Source organism: Trichechus manatus, unplaced genomic scaffold (assembly GCF_000243295.1).
Source record: "Trichechus manatus latirostris isolate Lorelei unplaced genomic scaffold, TriManLat1.0 scaffold00180, whole genome shotgun sequence".
In the NCBI taxonomy this organism is placed as follows: Eukaryota; Metazoa; Chordata; class Mammalia; order Sirenia; family Trichechidae; genus Trichechus; species Trichechus manatus.
This window is the reverse complement of record NW_004444116.1, coordinates 4,123,604-4,129,161: the sequence shown is the minus strand read 5'-3', so window position 1 is coordinate 4,129,161 and position 5,558 is coordinate 4,123,604. Positions and strand designations below refer to the sequence as shown.

Here is a 5,558-nt window from a genome sequence, read left to right as displayed (position 1 = left end):
TGCTACTAGGAGTATTCACTGCCAAATATGCTGCTCTATGCTGAAATTTTAAATAACTTTGTCAATAAAATGTCTTTCAAAACTTCAGATCATTAATAAGAAGATATGTTCAATTAAAAAACAAGGCATGGTGTTATAAGATAAAGACGTGTGTTATATCTGTACTGTTTATTACTTGTTCCCACTGGGCTTGTACCGTAATTTCTATGACACTCAGTTTTCATTCATATGAAAAAGGAATAATACCATCAACCAAAAATGTTTAAGAATCAATAAGACATTACATACAAAAAACGCATTGTGGCTAATAAAGCACAAAATAATTAAAACCATTATAATTATTTTCACTTATATTAACATTATTTATAATAAGGGTAATGGTAATGGTTATTCAAAGTTGAGGAAAGCAGCTAATTGTGGAAACTCATAGCTAACTTTCAGGGAGAATTTTTGTTTTGTTTTGCTTTGTTTCTGTATTTCTGGGTAATTATCAATATACATTAATTGCTTTTGAGATACTCAGAGTCCCCAAGTATTTTATCATTACTCAAAAATTTCATCATTGCTCTCGAGGGAAAACAAATTAGTTATGATTCACATCACAGATGTGTCTCCTTGAATTCTTTGACGCAGGAGGAGGGAGACAAGAGCATTATTATTTGGACCTCTGAGCTGGGAGAGGTGAGAGGAAGAAGAGCCTTTTCGGATAGGCAGGAAAGTTCACTGTGACAAGTGGGCAGAAGAAGCAGGAGTAGTCTAGGAATATTGCTGCTTGGTTAAGACATAACGAAGAACAGCCATCTCTTATTTTAGAAAATAAATATACTTTTATCTTCAGGATTGTTCTTGGCTGAATCATCAGCACTGAAAAATTTACTCAGCTGAATTAGGGTAAGTGGGGAGAAATTAGGTTGTCTTTGATAATATTATTAGGGGTTTGTTTATGCAGTGATTTGCATACAATTTTCTGGCTTTCATACCAATATTTCTTACTATAATGGTATATAGGACATCAGCTAATCAGTATGTTAACATCTTTTGCATTGGAGATGCTAAACATTCAAATGGCCATTCCTCTTTACCCATGTGTTCATGATTGTTTACTCCCATGATTTATTTTTAAAAATGTTTAGTAAGAGTCTGTTAGGTACTTGAGAAGGTCCCTGGGTGGTGCAAACTGTTGGCACTCGACTGCTAACCTGAAGGTTGGCAGTTCAAACTCACTCAGTGGTACTCTGGATGAAAACGCCTGGCAATCTGCTTGTTAAGATTACAACCAAGAAAACTCTATGGAGCAGTTCTACTCTGTAACACATGGAGTTGCTATAAGTTGGAATTGACTCGACAGCAACTAACAACAATAACAGGTACTTTAGGGAACATACATCTAACAAAATAAATGTGTATCACAGTGAAAAAAGCGGTAGATTTGTTAGAGGAGTAAAACTCATGGATTCAGTGTTGAACTATGATGTGAAAAGTGGGTTGTAAACCTATGTGTTTATGTGAAATTATGACTTAAACCTATGTGTTGATGTTGAGTATGCTGGAAAAATTGTACATATGGTACAATTAGGTAAATATAGATGGCAGAGTTATCTGTCCAAAGCTGGTAACTGAAGCCACAAAAATGAAGGTGATCAATGGAACAAAGAGTAAAGCAGATATCTGATTAGAGAAATTTGAAGATGGATAGAGGGAAGGGGGAGAAATGAATGTTAGTTAGAGTAAAGGAAAGTGCAGGAGAAAGTGAACCCAAAAGAAGTTATAATGGAGGTTCATGATACTGCTTTGAAAGAGAACAGAATTACTTCAAAAATAAGATATTGGTCAGTATTGTCGTATGGCACATATGAGCTCAATCAGATAAGATAACTGAGAAAAGATTATTGGTTTAAGAAGTTAGTGCCACCTTTGTCTTTGAGGTAATATTTTTTAAATAATGTATATGAGAGAAGCCATATTGTATTTTTGAAGATGTGATTTGACTTGTGTTTTAGGGAGAAACTTCTCTTTCAGAGTTTAATAAAGGGGACAGGTAAAGATCACAGATTCACTTTTAAAATGACAAATGTTTATTTGCAACCTTCTCTATGCCTAAACCTGGGATTAATCACTAAGGATACTAGTATGAAAATAATATTTCTTGAAGAGGCTTAACATTTTGCCTGCATTGTTATTAGAACTGAGTAGTTTTATAGACTGACGGAAAGATGTAAATGAGTAGTAGAATCTCAGTATAAAATTAAGAAAATGATAAATTTATGGAAAACAGGACCTTAAGAGACTGTAAGTGATGGAATGAACAGTACAGAGGAGACCAAATAATATTTTCAATAAACAGAGATACATTTCTGGATCTGAGAAGAAAGAAGTAAAAGATGGGGGTGATACAGAGAAGACTGAGGTGAAAAGCGGATAATTTGATAATTTCAGGTAAGAAACTACAAGAAGAAAGCTAGAGTTAGGCCTAAATTCTTTATGGATTAAGGCAGTAGTTCTCAATCAAGGCAATTTTCCCCACAGGGAATATTTGCCAATTTCTGGAAACATTTTTGGTTGTCACAACTGGGGAAGGGATTTACTGACACCTAGTACTGGATACTGGCAATTAGTAGAGACCCTGGATGCTGCTAAACATTCTTTAGTGCAAAGAACAGCCCTCCACGACATCCTGGCCCTCAGTATTAAGAGGGGAAGAATATCACATTTCAACCAGTTTCTTTACTTATGATTGTACTTAAGCCTTTTGAACTCATTGCCCTAAATACATAACTAGATGAGAAATGCATTTCTGATAGAGACTGGGAAGTCATCTGTGCACGTTGGTGAAGAAAACAGCCCTGGAGAAAAAAAAAAGTCCTGGGTTTAAGTTTTGGGCTAATTAGAATAAAGTGATAAAGTACAGAATGATGTTGATTTAAGTGATACTATTATGTTTTCCCTCATTCTATGATAGCCTGTCTCCATGGTGCAAATGCATATTTTTAAAATTATTTGGTAAATGAAGGAGTCCTGGTGGTGCAGTGGTTAAGCACAGGGCTGCTAACTGAAAGGCGATTGTAACCCACCAGACGCTCCTCGGGAGAAAGATGTGGCAGACTGCTCCCATAAAGATCACGGCCTTGAAAATCCTATTGGGTAGTTCTACTCTGTCCTATAGGGCCGCTCTGAGTCAGAGTCGAGTCGATGGCAAGAGGCAATGGGTTTGGTTTTTGGTATGGCAAATGTATACCATAATACAGTGAGAGGTGCAGGTCAGAATGCTGTCCTCCTTTCTGTGGCATATAGGATAATAAGAATGATTACTCATGCCAATCTTCCACCCAATCAATCAATAAATCAACAAATAAAATAGAGCTTTTCAAGAGGTCACAGGCATCTCTATATTTGAAAATAACTCCAGGAAACTTTTATGATCAGGCAGTATTGGTAGTTGTTCCCTTTGTTTTATTAAATATTAATGGGGCTTTACTCCTTAGTAGAATGATACATAAAATAATTATGATAAAAAAGATCAAATGAGATGTTATTGATTTGAATTCTGCATCCTTAAGAGTGCACAGCTGCTATGTTATTGGAAGAAATTCTTCCAGTAAAGAGCCAGTCACATTAGAAGACATTTAATAACATTAGATTTAACAGAGTTCCCTTTTATATACTATAGTGATTGATACAGACGTCTAGGTTTTAGCAATCATTCTTTCCATTATAACGTACTTCGAACATTTCATTTGATATTCAAAAAACTATCCAATAATCCATAACTCTTACTACCATAGCTTAAACTTTTTAACATTATCTAGATGATGAAAAAATGTTTATATATGTTTGATAGTAAAAAATAAAAATACCCATACCTCGAATGCAATGCTTGAGTTTAGTCTGGCATTAAAGTTCGTGAAGATACTCACTGTGCCTTCAAATATGTTGATTATTCCATCTTAAGAACTGCTATTTTAAAAAAAGAAAAAGAATGATCAATGAGAGCTGCTTCAATGGATTCACACTTCTTGGATTCACAGGGCACCCTCAGCTAGAGATGATCATCTCTGGGGTTGTCTTTTTCATCTACGCCATTGCCTTGATAGGAAATACGGTCATCATCCTTCTGTCTTTCCTAGATGATCATCTCCAAACTCCCATGTACTTCTTCCTTAGAAATTTGGCCATCTTGGATCTCTGTTACACCACAAATATAGTCCCACAGATGTTGGTCAATATCTGGGGTAAAGACAAGAGAATAACCTTTGGTGGCTGTGCATTTGAACTTTTCACTGATGTCACACTATGCATAGTTGAATGTATCCTTCTAGCTGTGATGTCTTATGACAGGTTCAGTGCAGTCTGCAAGCCTCTGCACTGTAAGACCATAATGAACTCACAGCTCTGCCAGGGCTTGGTGGCCATGGCCTGGTTAGCTGGTGCTATTAATTGCATGATCCTTTCACCCTATGCAATGAGCTTTCCTCGACGTGGAAACCATCACCTAGACCACTTTTTTTGTGAAATATCTGCCATGGTCAAGATTGTGTGTGAACACCACAGCCATGGAGGTAACCACATTTGTTGCATGCCTAATTATGGTTTTTGTTCCTCTTCTTCTAATTCTGGTCTCAAGTGGTTTCATTGCTCTAGCTGTACTTCAGATCAAATCTGCAACAGGGAGACAAAAAGCATTTGGACCTTGTTCCTCCCATCTCATTGTGGTATCCATCTTCTATGGGACTCTAATCTACATGTACATACAACCAGGAAACAGTCCAAATCAGGATGAGGGTAAACTTCTCAGTATCTTTTATTCCATTGTTACCCCCAGCTTGAACCCATTGATCTACACACTAAGGAATAAAGAGTTTAAGGGTGCCTTGAAAAGGCTGATAGGAAAAGAAAAACATTTCATGGGCACAATGGGACACTGATTGTTTTTCCCAGCAATTTCCAACATGAAAATTGGCCCTTTCCAACCTTTAAATGTAGACAACTTATTTTGTAATCATCACGGGAGAGAAAATATTCAGAAAAAAATACAAGAAAATTCAGGGCATTTATTGGATAATTAATACATGCTGACATGTGTACAAAAGCCCATATTTAAAATTAATTACAAACTGTGGTGCCAACATTAAAAATAACTTTCATTGATACATTGATTCTTTTGGATTATATGTGCCTGTTATGCCAGTTATATTGAAATTGATCAATTTAACTCTAATATTCTCCTTTCATTATGCTAACTAAATGTCATTGTAGTAAATTCAGTGAGGCAAAAAGCTGTTCTTATAGCATTCTGTTTTGAGGCACAACAGCTTTACCTCATCCATTTCCAGGAATATGTCACAACATAAATATAGTGCCACAAATGTCGGTCAATGTCTGGGATAAAGATACTGTGAATAGTGCTGCAGTGAACATTGGTGTATAAGTATCTCTGTGCATTTCTGCTTTCAGTTCTTTTGGGTATATACCTAGGGGTAGAATTGCTGGATCATATGGTAATTTGATGTTTAACTTTTTGAGGAACAACCAAACTGTTTTTCACAGCAGCAACAGAAGAA

At 36.0% G+C, this 5,558-nt stretch overlaps 1 pseudogene; it reads left to right on the top strand.

The window, feature by feature from the left end:
• Positions 1–3,976: 3,976 nt before the first annotated feature.
• On the top strand, positions 3,977–4,922 carry LOC101361904 (olfactory receptor 2W1-like; annotated as a pseudogene).
• Positions 4,923–5,558: the final 636 nt, after the last annotated feature.